Below are 17,125 nucleotides of genomic sequence, written 5' to 3'. Positions count from 1 at the left end.
GAAGCAAAGACGCCTTAGCTGAGGGAGAGACAAAGCTGGAACCCCCTAGCTGAGAGAGATGAAGCAGAGACCCCTTAGCTGAGAGAGATGAAGCAGAGACCCCTTAGCTGAGAGAGAGATGAAGCAGAGACCCCTTAGCTGAGAGAGAGATGAAGCAGGGACCCCCACTACATTTACTGAATAAAAGGCTTTGAAAGCTAGCCAATCATATTCAGCTTATTGTCTCATCAATGTCTGCTGTCCGTTGAGTGATTTAACAGTAGTAAGTATCACACAGGTTTTTTTTTATTTGAAGTGACTATGGGTTGAGAGTCGAGTTGTTCCGATACTGATACTAGTGTCGGAAAAGCTGCCGATATACTGCCTAAAATGCTGGCATCGGTATCGGCAAGTATGCCAGTCTATGCCATTCCGATTCCATGCAATTTTACTTGGAGCTGCACTTTAACTAATATTAATGGATTTTTTAAAATTCCTGTCAGTGGTTCTCAAACTTCTTTATTTAAAAAACCTCTCAGAGTGACAGACCTGTAAGGGTCTGTGAGATTAGCTTGGAAGTGACTATGGGTTGAGAGATTTGACACTAGCTTGGAAGTATTGCACAGGTTTTTCTTCATGTAGTTAGCTAAGATTAGCTGGTTAGCATCAGTGAGAGGCCAGCAGCAAGCTTCAACTACTGTAGACAAGAGTTTAGCTTGATTTATCCTTTGCTCGCCGAAAATAACATATATACCAGCGTTGCGATGCAACACATTGTCTGCTCTTTTCGTAGCTGATGTACCACTCACTACTAGCCAGGCACATGCTATTTGTTTTTAACTGTAGTTGAGCTGTGGAGATCAATGCAATCTAAGTTTTTGGCCAAATGGGGTCTGTTTAAGAAAATGCAATGAAGCACGTTTAGTGTAGTTATTACCTGGGAAAAATTACAACAACACAAGTTATGGAAAATGTGAATTGAATTTGAAGCATAGGGATGTGTGCAGTGGTGGACAGTACATTTACTTGAGTACTGTACTTAACATTTTTAGGTACATATTTTAGGATTCTAATGACTTTCACGCCCCTACACTTTTGACTCCACAACATTTTTAGGAAGGGAAAAATTATCAACCACTTCTTAAGCTCTATTTCAAGTATAGTGAAAATAGCAGATCTACAAGCTCACAACATGTCGCAATGTGACGCGTTTTGAACTTTTCAATATAGATTTTTATGTTTTGATTGTTGTGTGCAAAAAGTCTGAATTTCCAATAACAATGCAAAGCTAATGTACAGAGCAACTTTCACTTGTAGTTGAGTAATATTTGACCAGGAGTATCTATACTTTGACTCAAGTACTGGGGTAGAGTACTTTGTCCACCACACTGCATGCGTGGGAGAAGATGGGGGTTGAATGAATGTGTGATCACACATCTGTATCAAAGTAAACACACTCCTACCAGTCTTATGCAGTGGTTCTCAACCCCTTTAGACTGATAATAACTGTTAATACAGTAGCGTAGTCCTATTCAGTTACTGTATATAAACAGTTAACACAGGAGACAAATTTATTCCTAATAAGAATGTATTTTTCACAGTAATGTACATTATGGTAGCATTAAAACTGACACTTTTAACTCAAAAGTAATTCTGATACAGACAGACAGACAGACGGAGATAACATTAACAACTGTACTTCATTCAAACACAGCAAGTGGGATAACTGTACTAGCCTACTTCTAACGCACGCACGCACACTAGGGATGGCCAAATGGAGACATTTTCTTAACCGGTTGGCTTACCGATTAATTCATCATTAACCGTTAAGAAAATGTGTTCCCAAAAAAATATATATGTCACAGTACGTTTGGAGAACCAGTACGATTGAAGACAGAGCGCTCGTTTTTAGGCACGGGGCTCCTTCGGGGCGGGGCTTTTCGAGACAGGGTTTATTAGCGAGGCTCGCGAGGAGGAGAAGGAGGACGCGGCGCTGCGAGGCGGGGGTTTATTACGCGAGGCTCGCGAGGAAGAGGAGCCTCCTCCTCCTCCTCGCGTAATAAACCGTCCCGTCCTCTCCTTCTCTCCTTCTCCTCCTCCTCCGAGGAGGAGAAGGAGAGCGCGGAGAGGCGGGGCTTTGATGCGCCGACGCGGACCTGTCTTTTGTTGTTCCCCCCCACATAGCAACCAGGAAGCTACGCTAGGGGAACCATAATATCTATGAGGGGAACGCTGAACACGCGTTCACACGCACACGCACGCTTGTCCATGACGGAGGCGCGCCGACTTAGTGGAGCTTGAGGCCGAGGAAGCGCGCCCTCGCGCCTCCAGGCGCGAGTGCCCGCGCTGACCGGCCGATGCTCTACTAGTCGACTCAGCGCCGTTTGAGTTGTAAACCGATAGGGACAGAATAGTTCTTTTCATGGATCACTGTGTGTGTGTGTGTGTGTGTGTGTGTGTGTGTGTGTGTGTGTGTGTGTGTGTGTGTGTGTGTGTGTGTGTGTGTGTGTGTGTGTGTGTGTGTGTGTGTGTGTGTGTGTGTGTGTGTGTGTGTGTGTGTGTGTGTGTGTGTGTGTGTGTGTGTCAGGGAGAAAGTAGACTGCCCCAACGCTCCTGATTTCGTGTATAGAGGGGCGGGTGTTAGAGCCGGCGAGAGATTGCGCCTGATCCCCATTGGTTCACCGATCTGTCCGTCAACCCCCGCCCCGTTAACACAACATTACGAGCGACGCCCACTGCACTCTGGTTGGTTGGGAAGTGAAACACTTCCTCATACCGAGTACACCGACGTGCTGGGCCAGGCTTTTATTTTTTAGCAAAACTAAACAATAAAAGCCTGGAGATCAAGGCTAGGGAGAAAGTAAAACAAAAGCCAGAACACAATAAAAGTATCTAAACAGTCCTGCTTTCAATAAACCAAAAAAAGCATGTGTGTGTGTGTGTGTGTGTGTGTGTGTGTGTGTGTGTGACTGTGTGTGTGTGTGTGTGTGGCCATATATGTTTGTGCACAAGCCTGGCTTGTGGCTCCCTCTAGTGCTGGGTGGGTGGTAAAAACGAGCGCGCTTTCTTCAATCGTACTGGTTCTCCAATCATACTGTAACATATACACCGTTTCCCCCCCCGCATAATATAATGTGCTATTTACACATAAAAAATAATGTACCTTGCATGCATGGGTGCTGTGGTTAGTGCAGGCTAGTGCCTGACTAGCCGACCTGCTGCAGCGATAACCCGATGCAAAAACAGGCTAAATCCATCGCTGATTGCCAATTGCAGTGTATGTGCAAAACACGGAACTGAGTCGCAGTTCACCTGTTCGGGGGGATTAGCAGCCACAACATTGGCTGCGTTGTCGTGAACACATGCAAACACTTATGTTTGGTTGTGCTCGGGTGTTGCGCTCTGAAAATAGCCGATCTACAAGCTCACAACGCGTCGCAGCGTCGATGCGGTGGAGTCCCCAAGACTCCAAAAGTTTGGCTGATTTCACATTCCACTCCTCGTACTCTTCATTTTGTGTTTACTAGTGTTAGTATAGTAGAAGTCACGTGTGGTTGCGGGTGTAGACTTAGACTTAGACTTTATTTTTTTTACGCTTTGCTATTAGCCGTAAGTGTTAACCGGTTGCCAATTTCTTAACGGGTAACGGTTACCGGTTGGCCATCCCTAACGCACACACACCCACACACAACTAATTACAGAGCTAACGGATTTTGCAATGCAGAGGCTGACACGTGTTTTAATTGACTTCGGACTTTATTCAGTTTGTCTCGTTAAGAAATCAAGTGAATTGTCTATCAGCACTTCATGTTTGGTTGTACAATGCCGCTTGAGATGCTATGGTTTTATGCATTCATTACTAAGAATTTCACCACATACCACACTGTCTGTTAGGCTCTTCCTCCACACCACTCCGTCCAGCTGAATCCCAGTTTTTGCATCATATTAACTGATGGGTTTTATGCCATTTGCCCAGCATCAGTGGGTAATACTCAATTTTGTGCTTGATCCTACAATATCCGATATTGTCTCTGTTTATTATCTCGCCAGCACGTTTAGTTTGTGATCCGTTATGATGGTGGCCACGTCGCTGCCCGACACGTTTAGCCAAAACACGGGAAGCAAAACTTTAAACACGGGAAGCAAAAAGTTATTAAGTTAAGTTATTTCCATTTTCATTCAGTAGCCTATTGTTTTTATATTATGTTATATTAACAGAACTTTACTTTTCTTTTCTTTTTTTGGGAGATTCCATGATGACTAAAAAGGTTGGCAAGGACTAAAAATTATTATTATTATTAAAAGAATAAAACAATGTGTGTGTGGTTCGGGCCCTAAATAAAAGTCCTATTTGAAGTTTGTAGCGTCTGTCTGTTATGCCGTTCTCTGTGTGGCGGTGTGTGTGTGTGTGTGTGTATGTGTGTGTGTGTGTGTAAGCTAAGTGTAGCCAGCGGCTAGAGATCCCATAGCTTGCGGGGGAACGTCACCATGACAACAGAGACCATGACCGTAACCCTGACAACAGAGCCCAAACTCAGAATCTCCGGTGTTTTGCACAAAAAAGGTAATGCACAGCTTAGGTTCAGATCAATTTCTCAACCCACTGAGGTGTAAAATGTGGATCAGACAGACGGAATGACAGACAGAGGCTCCTTAAAGTTATAGTAGGATTACACACGTATGCAGAGGGAACCCCGTCGACTTGGTGCCTTGCAGGTACAAAACATGTATAGGAAAAAAATACATTCAGATATTCTGCTGTGCTACTGTGGAATGGTCTACCTGGTTACCTAAAGTATGTCACTTTTAAGTCCTCCTTAAAGAGCTGATTCAGCATCACTAGAAGCTGCGTCTAAATAGGGAACTAAGTTGTGGTTCCTGAGATGTGATGCAGTTTTAGTGAATATAGTCTTTTTGTAGATGCCTGTATATTTGTTTGGTTTTCTATATTATATTGTATCGACATTGTATATGGTATATTGTGAATATGTATCTTGGGGGTGGAGGGGGAGGTATGCAGTTGTTGGGGTGGAGGGGAGGTGTGTGGTGGAGGGGAGGGGAGGTGTGCAGTGGTTGGGTGTTGTTGGGGTGGGTGGGGTGTGTGGTGGTTGGGTGTTGAGGTGGAGGGGGGGGTGTGCCGTGGTTGGCGGTGGAGGGGAGGTGGGCAGTGGTTGGGGGGTGGAGGGGAGGTGGTGCACTGTGCAGTGGTTGGGGGTGTACAGCGTTTGGGTGTTGTTGGGGTGGAGGGGAGGTGTGCAGTGGTTGGGTGTTGGGGTGGAGGGGAGGTGTGCAGTGGTTGGGTGTTGGACTGGGGGGTGGAGGGGAGGTATACCTCTACCAGGGCTGGTGGATAAGGAACACCTCCAGGCTAGCAGAAGTGGCTGCTAGGCCTTGGGTGGTGCTAAATGGCGGACCCAGCATGTCACCTCAGCGCCCCCCAAGGATCCGTGCTTGGCCCCCACCCTGTTCACACTATATATGCTCCCCCTTGGCCATTTCATCAGCAAACATGGAATATCCTTCCATTGTTGTGCTGATGGACACAACTTTACATAAAGACTGACCCAACCCCCTCGTCATCCTCATCACCTTCACCATCCTCATCACCTTCACCATCACCTTCATCCACACTCACCACCTCCTTGGCGGACATAAAGTGGATGAAACTGAATTTTCTTCAACTCAACAGCTGAAAAACTGAAGCCCTTCTAGTTAGGGCTGCACGATATATTGTTATCGTATTGTTATCACGGTATGAGCGTGCGCGATGTCAGTCTCGCAAAAGGCAACAATATCGGCGATATAAATCCCCCCCGCTCGTCCACTGCTAAAGCGAGCAACATCCTTTTATTTTAGCCAGTAAATAAACCACCCCTCCGTTTCTCCCTCTCTTTCATGTGTCTGTTAACACAGGGGTGCGGGAAGTTGGGAACTGAAACTGAAACGCTCCGAAACTTCTCTACATGTCGCGCTGTTTTCAACTTGTTGAAAGCCAGCTCAACTCTGGCACGGGACGAGTGTGTGTGTGACTGTGTGTGTGTTTTTGTGTTTGTGTGATGAGCATACATGCGTGTGTCAGACTGCTCCTACTGCTGCTTCATAGAGCTAGAGGAGCTGCACTTGCCTTTCTTTAAAAATAAATTACTAGGCGTCGTCTGAAATGTCCCTAAAGGGATAGTTCACCCCCAAAATGACTTTTTTCCTATCGATTAGACACCCTGTGGAGACTTGAATTCAAGGATATTTTTTAGTTTTTGTCGCATTCCTAAGCCAATAATTTGATGACCGGCAGCAGTTCCGGTGGGAGACACAAAGAGTCTCCTTTGTGTCTCCTACCGGAACCGCTGCCTACCGGTCCGCTGGTCATCAAATTATTGGCTTAGGAATGCGACAAAAACAAAAGAATATCCTTGAATTCAAGTCTCCATGGGGTGATTAATCGATAGAAAAAAAGATTTTTAATGTAGCCAAGCTGCCTAAAGCCTTCTGTATGAAGAGCTTGACTGTTTATGTCCATTCGTCGAATTTACTTTCGTTTTATTGAACTCAGTGATTTTCCGCGACTTGTCTTTCACTTAGAATGTCCGTCGTCAAGCATAGCGTTAAAAATAACCGTCAAGTCAAACGAGAGTAAACACTTGACTTCCGGACGGTCGGCCTTCAAAATAAGAGCGTCTGTCGTAAGCGTTTTACTTTCGGTCAGAGAAATCCAAAATAAGAGTGGCACTGACTTGAAACAACCCTTAGCGTATTAAAAGCAAATGCAATTTATAATATTTTAACCAAATGGCTTTTGTCGGCCTTACATAAAGAAAAAATAAAGAAAATAAACACCTTTATAAAACAAACTGCGTTTGCAAGCCTCATACAATAGGCAGGTGTGGGCTTGTGTAACAGAAATTAAAGTTGGCCTTTCTTACCTTTTTAGACAGGCAAATCAAATACTAGTTCCTCGCTATATATAGCTACATAAAGCGAGCCAAAAAGCAGTCGCATCAACCATCAATATCCAGGTTTTTGTTAAGTAAAAAAAGCATGTCGACGTGTGCTGGGAGGAGACAAGTGCGGAGTCTATTAACCATAACACCTGCAGCGGAAAAAATCTGTTATGATGGGACAGACGTGGCAGGGATGGAGAGGTAAGCCCTCGCCACGCGAGGATATTTATGTTCATTTCCTTTCCACTACACCAGAGGGTTCTGATCTGGTGGGATGCACGGGTCCTGTGAAAATCTGTCCATCACGGAATCTCTTATGAAGGACAAAAGCTCTGTGAGAGACCAGACATCATTGCTAGAGTGTTTCATATGAAGGTTAAAGTGCGTACGGACCTCTTTAAACGTGACATCCATGGGCATGTAGATGCATGCGTGATGGTGAAGGAAACGCAAACAAATACCACCCATATATGTGTGACCATACCCTCACGGTTCGGGTCACCTCAATGAAACACACCCAGTATGAACGTTACGTTATTACATTCAGATGTGTTTAAATTAGGGATCGACCGATTATCGAAACAGACTATTATCATAGCCGATATTCATGATTTTTTTTCAATATCGAAAATAATCTAAATCGACCCCCCCCCCCCCCAAAAAAACGGCTATTATTATTTTATTTTTTTACAGGGGAAAAAAAACCTTTGGGGAACTGTTTTGTAACGTTTTATTTATAATTCAGTTCATAAGAAATGCTGCTACAAGTAGGAGCTAATAATAATGCTGCATTTGATAGAACAAAACATTTCAGGATCTATATTGCTTATTATTTAAAATTTCAGTTCAGTTTATAAGAAATGCTTTACATTTTGTTTAAACACATATTTTCTCCCTGGACTCACATTTGTTCTGTCCCATGTTTGGAGTGGCTACAGCATTGACCACTAGAGGGCAGGCATCCACCAGTATTTCATTCATCTGCAGGTATTGCCATTATATGACAGTTTTGTCCACAGTTGAGTTGAATGATGTCTGTGTGTTAAGACTGGGCAATTAACCCAAACATATATCAAATCCTGTATTTTTTTCTTGTATATCAATGAATTTATATGAAAACATTCATATATATATATATATATATATATATATATATATATATATATATATATATATATATATATATGTGTGTGTGTGTGTGTGTGTGTGTGTATGTATATATGAATATTATGTATAATTGACTAAATCTATTAATCTGAATAGCCACTTAACCCTGTATTATACTTCATTCTACAATGGTGGTGTACACAGTAGAGAGTATGCACATGTGTCACTTTTCCACCGGGACACGCCCCCCTCATCTAGACTGAGAGCCAAGACATTGAGCATCATGGAGCATCGGAGTTTGGAAGCGCTCGTTGGAAATCACGCAACGGTCCTGTGTACCACCTGTTTCTAAATGTCACGTAATGCAGGAGGCAGCAGCACGTTGTGTTATTGAAAACGAGCGCTTCCAAACTTACTCTTCGAAAAATAATCACCTGCACAGAATGTATTGACAGAAAGTAGCTCCTAACATGTCTACAGTGGATTTTTATGAAACAAAAACTTTGCAGATAGAAAGAGAGAGGATAATTCAAGCTTTCCGTACAGCTGCCATGCTGGTCAGTTTAACGTCGTTTAATACAATCAGATAGGACTTTAATGTTGTATGGGCTGGGATGTATGGGCTGTCAAGGCCAGAAAGTAGTTTTTTGCCACTCAGTGGGCGTTCCAGGTACAATGATGTCACGCGCATAACCTCTATTAGTGAAAGTAAGATCTATATATAAGTTGTGAGCTTGTAGAACGGCTATTTTCAAATAGCTGATGTATATATGGTTTAAATTGCTATTTGGTAACAATGATTTTGATGCTATATTAACTAATTTAGCTGGGAACCACCTGGAACCCCCTCAAGGACCCCTGGGGGTCCCCGGACCCTACTTTTAGAACCACTGATCTAGGTGACCGTTCTACATTTATTACATTGTTATGTTGCTTAGTAACCACACTAACCCCGGTGTCCCTATCTTAGGCATGTAATCATTATAGACCAAGTTTAAAAACAAAATAGCGAACATGGAAGTCTGACTCCCCTCTCGGCATTGCAAGATGGTTCTCAGAAATGAACAGTTGTGTCCCTCTTGAGAAGATTACTTATAGTTTAAGAAATGGGTTTGACACTTTTTTGAAGATTTGGCAACCTTATTTGGACTATATAGAAACGTTGTCCCTACCTCAACCTGTATCAGAGATGGAATAGGTTGTTAGCTACAGCTATCTCGGTCTAGATCTATTATTTCTCGAAGCTACTTTATGTTTTTACAACAGATTTGTCTCTTCTTGATGTTCCTTTTCTTTCTTTTTTGTACCTTTTTTATTTTTGATTATGTTTTGATTATTTTTATCTGTGCTGTCCTTTATGTATGTGGGTTTGTATGTGGAGAGGGGGGAGGGATCTGGGGGGGTTGTATGTATACTTAGTGAAAAATTAAAATGAAAAAAAATATATATAAAAAAATAAAAATAGCGGAAATATCAGATGTACAAGGTCACAAAGCGTCACTTGTAGATCTGTTATTTTCGCCGTGTGACAAGTTAACGTCGACAGCTTAAGAGTTATACCAGGGGTCCTTGGGGGGGCTCCAGCGGGTCCCCAGCAAAAGTAGTTAACATAGCATCACAATCATCTTAACCACTTTATCCATTTATCTGTTCTATTTTTTTACATAAATCTTCTCTTGTGGGGGTCCCTGGCACAAAACATTTTCAGATGGGCGTCGGTGGCCAGATAGCCTACATATTCATTTGGGGGTCCTTGACATGAAAAAGTTTGAGAAGCACTGTTCTAAGTTGTCTCACATGACCAACATTATCGTCACTGTCAGGTGGAAACCTTGTATGTCCAAAATCCGTGTTCCAATGGATCTAATGTAGTTATTATATAGTCACAAGCTCTTGTTAATACTATTCATTGGTTCAATTTAATATTTATTGCACACACACACACAGACTTAACCGCTTTCACGTAAAAGTGAAAGGTATTTTTGCTACCCTTTGTGTGACACACAAACAAAGTTGAAATATGGAGATACAAGGTTTCTGCTGGACAGCGACAACGTTGAGGCCCAACTGGACTAACTGGAAGGAAAACACCATTCCATGAATGATGCTTGTGTGAGTGTTGTGTCCCTCTAATAGAACTCACAATGACCAGGCCTGTGGCTGGCATCCAGTGTTGCCAAGTCTGCTTAGTTGCTTGTAAATATAGGTGGTTGTGTTTTTTTGGGGCCTGTTCATAAAGTGTAGTTGCTTGTTTGGGCTTGCTTCCTAAATGCTGTTCAAACCAGTGGTTCTCAAACATTTTCATGTTCAAGGACCCCCATCTGAAATTGTTTTGTGACAGGGACCCCTATGCAAGATTTGTGTATTTGAAATGTTTGAAAAACGTAATATTTTTCACATTTCTTTCAAGATTGTTTTGAAAATGGCAGATCTACAAGCTCTTGTAAAGTGTCTATTTTCAAATAGCCGTGTGTGTGTGTGTGTGTGTGCGTATGTGTTAGTGTGTGTGCTCATGTGGCCTAGTCGCTTCTTTTTGGCTTGTTTTTGTAGACCTGACCGCTTGTTTCTCTGGCAAATCTGGCAACACTGCTGGCATCACATAGTAGGGCCTTTTTGTGGATATTGGCATAGCGGCACGACGTGTTACATTTTGTTCCTCATAAGTGAACGGACATTGAGGGACATTGAGAGTCAGCAACAGTGCTCTCATGAAAATGTCATAATTGGCATTTATATCGCAATATTGTTTGGTTTAAGCAAAACATTTGTTGGTTTGAAAGTTAAAGCTTGTGTTAGTAATCATTGCTATAGAGCAGGGTTCCCCAATTACTTTCCCCAAGGGCCAAATTATGTCTCGGGTACCTAATCGAGCTAATTTGACACTGTTATTTATTTTAGGCCTGGCATTCTTAAATCCTGTGTTGAGGGTCACACAAGGAAAAAATGCACTCTGGAAACAAAACAAGTTGAGAATCAACCATTTACTTAAAATATTTGGTTGTTACAGTCTGCTTGAAAACTAATACAGATTAACAGCAGCCAGTTGTACATACTGAAAATCTAAATAAGTCCAGAATCAACAATTTAATTACAGATGTGTTTAGTCTGCTTGAACAGTAATACAGATTTTTATTTATTTTTTTAATACAAAAAAATACAAAAATACAAAAAGGCCTGCGGGCCGCCTATTGGGGAACCCTACTATAGAGTGTTTGTTCAGTAACAGGAGTCTCCCTGTCTCTCCAGCCCTTTAATACACAGAAAATAATTTTTCAGGTGGGTTACAAATGTCATCCAATAAGGAGAGAGGAACCCACAAGGCTCATTTAGCAGCAGTTCCAGTTTGTATTTTGTCTGCTCATTTAGTTCGTCATCACTTCCAATTTCAATGGTGTATCCTGTAGGAGTTCTCTCTCCTGATTGGATGGAATTGGTATCCTGGCCTGACAATGTATTTTGTGTATTTTGCAAGGGAGACTCATTTTACTGAACAAACACTCTATAGCAAGGAGTACTATCACAATTATAGAGCTATTTATCTCTTATTTTAACAAACATCACTTATAGTCCCTTTAACCCATTTAGACCGGGAAATAATTTGTCATATTTTAGATTTCTTTGGCTATTCAAAAAAGCAGATCTACGAGCTCATAGCGCGGCACCGAGTGCCGTGCTACGAGCTTGTAGATCTGCTATTTTTGAAAAATCGTGAAAGTTTGTGCAAATCTTTAAAAGAATAAATAAATATGTCATATCATTTTTTTTTTTTTTAAGCAAACATTTGTAACTCAAATCTTTGCTTCTGGGGGATTCTACAACAAAAACGTATGTTGCTATAATATCAGCGGTGCTCAAACCTTTTCATGTCGAGGACCCCCAAAAGTATATGTATTTGGCCGTGGACCATCATCTCAAAATATTTAGTTCCAGGGAACCCCATGAAGCTAAGATTTCAGTTACAAATTAAAGTTCCCTTTAAAAAATGTATTCAAATATTTGCACAAATGTTCAAGATTTAAAAAAAATAGCAGATCTACAAGCTCATAGCGCGGCCGCGCTATGAGCTTGTAGATCTGCTATTTTTTTAATTGGCGAAGCAATCTTAAAATGACACAGATGCGTTCCCAGTCTTAATGGGTTAAATGTAATGAGACATTTAGGTGGTTATCGTACTCTATTCTAATGTTTTGTGTGTATATGTGAACATATGAACATTTTATTTTTAGATTTTTTACACGTGTATTGGTCAGATGTAGGCCAGTGTGTTGCTTAGTCAGTGCTTCTTAAATGCTATTATACTTGTCATGTGACAGCAGAGAGCAAAACACATTCCTGAAGGAATGTTTCCCACTTCCCTGAACGCTCCATGCCAGGTCTTACTTACAACACATTCCTGTAGATTCAACCAGTGGTTCTCAAAGGACCAGGGGTCCTTGGGGGGTTCCATGGGGTCCCCAGCCAAATGAGTTAATATAGCTTCAAAATCATTTTAACCACTTTGACCCAATCTACATCCTCACAACTAGGGTTTAACACCGGGATTCCCGGGATGCGGGAATCCCGGGAATCCCGAGGTTATTTACCGTCCCGGGAACTGACTTCGGTTCCCGGGATCCCGGTGTTTCTTTTTTCTTGTTAGAAATGAATACTAATTAGTAGAAAGCCCTATCTACAGCGCGGAGGAATTACTATTATAATTAGCCAAGTTACTTGCCGCGTTGCTGACCAGGGCAGGGTCCCATCGTCCCGTTGTGAACCAATATGGGACGCACTGAATGTAGCAGTAATGAACAAAGTAAAACGCAAGTGGCCGTGGTGCCCCCTGCCTGCCCTGCGCACGCTGATTTCACCGTTTCCTCTGCTGTCAATACGGCAGAGGAAAGCCCGGGAAAAGGTCTGAAAATTCCCGGGAATTTAAATTAGCTATTTCCCGGAAAATGTTAAACCCTACTCACAACATGTCGCGATGCAGTGCATGGGAGCTTGTAGATCTGTTTTTTTTTTTGTTTTTTTTAATCTTGAAACTATTTTATCAACACAAACACAACACAAATCTTGTATGGGGGGTCCCTGGCACAAAATATTTTCAGATGGGGGTCCACAGCCAAATACATAATTAATTGGGGGTCCTTGACATGAAAAAAGGTTCAGCACAAAGAGACTCCTTTGTGTCTCCTACCGGAACCGCTGCCTACTGGTCCGCTGGTCATCAAATGATTGGCTTAGGAATGCGACAAAAAAAAATAATCCATGAATTCTCCATTGGGTGACTAATAGATAGAAAAAAAATATTTTTTTTGTGAACTATCCCTTAAGACTTTCACTTCACTACATTTCAAAGGCAAATATTGCACTTCTGACTCCACCACATTTGTAGGAAGAAGAATGGTCAGTTTAGCAGGCATGTGATCAGTTTATGATCATGTATTAACTTTCAGGGGTCGTTTAGACTTTAGAGCAGTGGTTCTCACTTTTTCATGTCAAGGACCCCCAAATTGATATGTATTTAGCCGCAGACCCCCATCTCAAAAATAGATTGTGCCAGGGACCTCCAGAAGCAAAGATTTGAGTTAAACAAGAATATATATATATTCAAAGATTTGCACACATTTTCAAAATGTATCAAACATAGCAGATCTACAAGCTTGTAGATCTGATATTTTTGAATAGCCAAAGTATGAAATATGGTTGTGATTGACGCTAGATTAGCTCATTTTGTCGGGGACCCCCTGGTACCCAAGGTCCCTGGACCCCACTTTGATAACCATGGGCTCTGATGCCTGGCAGCGAGTCCCCGTTTCAATTCCTGGGCCTGGTGGACCTGGTCGTTCCCTGACTCTCTCCCTGTTTCCTACACTGTAGCTATCAATAAATGCAAGAAAAGCCTGGGAAAAAAGATAACTTAATTTAACTTGTTTTGGCCAGGGGTCTTCAACGTGTTTCAGGCCAAGGACCACTTAGCTGAGAGAGAGATGAAGCAGGGACCCCCCACTACTATAATATTGTGTTGCATAATACATAATGCATAAATTTTTTAATAGATTTCATAGGTGGCTTCATTGACTTGTTGGCAGCACTACATTAGTGCTGACTAATGTTTGTTAGTACACATTATCTTTTCTATTAATGTGTTGGTTTCGTGTTAATGTGTATTTAGACATTTTACCACTTAAACCCTCAATACTTAGTAAACTTTACCTTTGGCTCTGTACTTGGTCGGCTCTTTTTATCCCCTCTGCACCAAACCTCTTCGCCGAAAATAGCTTATCTACTGTACCAGCTAGATTTGCTATTTTCTGCTATTATTCCCCCCCCCCCTCCCCCTGAAGTAAACCTGAGTCTGTTGAAGAAGACCCATGGTTTAGGCTATATTCATATTTTTGTTTAACCCATTTAGACCTGGAACCCCATTACGTAACTATACCTTTCAAGCCGGGAACCCCTTTTGGGGTTCTTGTTGCTATATACAGTAGCAACATATGATTTAAATGTTTTAATAAATATATTTCAAGTTCTCCAGAAACTTAGGTCAGGATTTAGAAGGTGTTTTTAAAATCGGCCTCAGGTCTAAATGGGTAAAGACACATCTGTCACATTGTTTATTTAGAATTTGTTACTTTCAGAATATGTATAGGTTTTTCTTCCCACTCCTACACATTGTCACATTTTGCTGTTCCTTTATTTTTTCTCTATAGGTTGAAAGTGCCGCTTCTTGCTTATTAAATGTAAACAGTCTTGGATTAATGCACTAGTTTTCAAGTCAATCTGCCTTGGTTTATAAAAATAGTTTGTGCACTGAAGGGTTGACATGCTGTGCAGACTGTGCTAACAATCTATAACAAACCACATAGAATATAACAGCTTAGGGGGGGTTCCAGGGGGTCCCCAGCTAAATGATAGATATTTAGGAACCAAATGAACCCTTAAGGGTCTTATGTGTCTGTAACTCAGAGAGTGTACAAATACACGTTAGGGTACCAAATGGACCCTAACGGGTCCATTTGGTTCCATTTGTACACTAAATTAACATAGATTTTACAATATAAATTAGGGTCCCAGAGATAGAAATGCCATTAAAGGAGAATACCGGACAAATTAAGTGTTGTCTTTGATGTCTCGTTACTCACCTACCGACGTGAAAAGTGGGGAATCTATGGAAAAAAAGAACGCCACTTTTCACGTCGGTAGGTGAGTAACGAGACATCAAAGACAACACTTAATTGCGAACGCGGAAGGAGGCGCCTCCGACCAAGTGGAGCTTACTATATCATCGTGCTTGCGTTGTGTGTCTGTCTGTCCCATATTTATGGTCTCCTTCCGTCTGTGTTCACGCTCTCATTCTCTCATTGGCTGAAATGCCAGCAGCTGCACTGCCTGGATACAGCGTGTGTTCACGCTCTCATTGGCTCGCGCCCCCATGTCACTCGAAACTCCGTGCTGAAATGCCAGCAGCTGCACTGCCTGTATACAGCCGACAGAGTGCGGCAGAGTGCACTACTACAGTGTGGTTGAAATATGGCAGCCACAGTCAATCTGCGTTCGCCTCCAGCGTTCGCGCGTCTTACTTGTTTGTCCGGTATTCTCCTTTAACTGGGGGTCCGTAGCCTAATGCATGTCAAACTGGGGGTCCTTGAAAATAAAATGTTGGAGAATCACTGCTAGAGCTGTAAATATCTTCTCTTAAGGGGGTCCCTGGCATATATTTTCAAATGGGGGTCCGCAGGCTAATTGTCAATTTGGGGGTCCTTTACATGAAAAGGGTTTGAAAACCACTGGTATAGAGCCCTGAGGGTTAATCGCCCAGCCCTAGTGCCCAGTCAGGAACTAGGTCTTATCAGACGGGCAGTATGTGCTCATGGTGGTGTTGGGCTGAAGTGAAGGAGTATTGTGCAGTGAAAGGTGATGAAAACGTTTCTGTGTTTACCTAGCAGCCACAGATAAGGCCTCCTGTTTCCCCTGGAGGGAAATGACCTCGACTAGAGAGACAAAGCAAAACCACTAGACACCGACAGGCCAAACCCTGGCCGTTTTTAAACCAGCAGCAGCTTGTATGAGAGCAGTGCAGGGTTTTTCCCAACTCATTAGTTTTTTATTTTCATATCCTTTTGACTTTTTGTTTTCAATTTCAGTTTAGTTTTCAAAGCCTGTTTGCTAGTATATATTTTTTTAAAGGTTTTAATTTTAGTTTAGTTTTTATTAGTTTTAGTGTCTTTTTAATTGTAATATGTTTTAGTCAGGGGCTACATTCAACAAGGTCAGAACGTTAGCAAAAATAGCCAATCTACAAGCTCACAACGCGTCGCGGCGTGTTGTGAGCTTGTACATCAGCCATTTTTGCCTAAAACTAAGGACATTTTCTCTATGATGTTAGTTAGCTTTAGTTAGTTTTGCGAACACACACATCAGTTACAGTTAGATTTTTTGGAAAGAATGTTAGGAAAACCGCTGACCGACCGGCCGAACGTACACACTTGTGGATAATGTTTGAGCACTCGTGGATCATGGCAGAATGTGAGTGGATCAGCAGAAAGTAGAGAGTTCTTTATAAGAATGAGCTGTGTCAAGCAGCCACAGGCACAGGGATGACTGTGTGCGTTTATTAGCGTGTGAAACAGGGGCATCTTGTGACTCTTTATCGTCCCAGGGAGGAGAAGAGGAAGAGACTTAGTGAATGACACGAGTAAAGGCAAGCGGAGCATGTGCTTCCCCCCCTCTCTCTCTCTGCCATTTCTAGCATTGTCAGTTTAAAAAAAAAAACTGGATTTAAAGAAAATAAACAAGACTCTGAGAGGTACAAGAAGACAGGATGAAGAGAAGAGCGCACACAGCCTAAGGAAAAAAAGGAATTACCATTGACCCTGTTTTCACTCTTCAGTTACCGTAAATAAGACAGTACTGTTGTCTGCAGTGGACTCTGTTTTCCAGTTTGGACCATTTAAAAGGATAGTGGTTGGACCAATTAAAGGGACAGTTGTTGGACCAGTTAAAAGGACAGTTGTTGGACCATTTAAAAGGACAGTGGTTGGACCAATTAAAAGGACAGTTGGACCAGTTAAAAGGACAGTGGTTGGACCATTTAAAAGGACAGTTGTTGGACCATT

The 17,125-nt window shown here is 42.1% G+C and overlaps 1 protein-coding gene across 2 annotated transcripts in view; it reads left to right on the top strand.

Moving 5' to 3' along the window:
- ap3b1a (adaptor related protein complex 3 subunit beta 1a) overlaps positions 1–17,125 on the top strand; it is a 141,895-nt gene that overhangs the window by 1,084 nt on the left and 123,686 nt on the right. The window lies entirely within an intron of this gene.

This window comes from Gymnoscopelus braueri (genome assembly GCF_963280865.1).
Source record: "Gymnoscopelus braueri genome assembly, chromosome: 22".
Classification (NCBI taxonomy): Eukaryota; Metazoa; Chordata; class Actinopteri; order Myctophiformes; family Myctophidae; genus Gymnoscopelus; species Gymnoscopelus braueri.
Note: the sequence above shows the minus strand (reverse complement) of the source record. Positions and strands in the feature narration are given on the sequence as shown.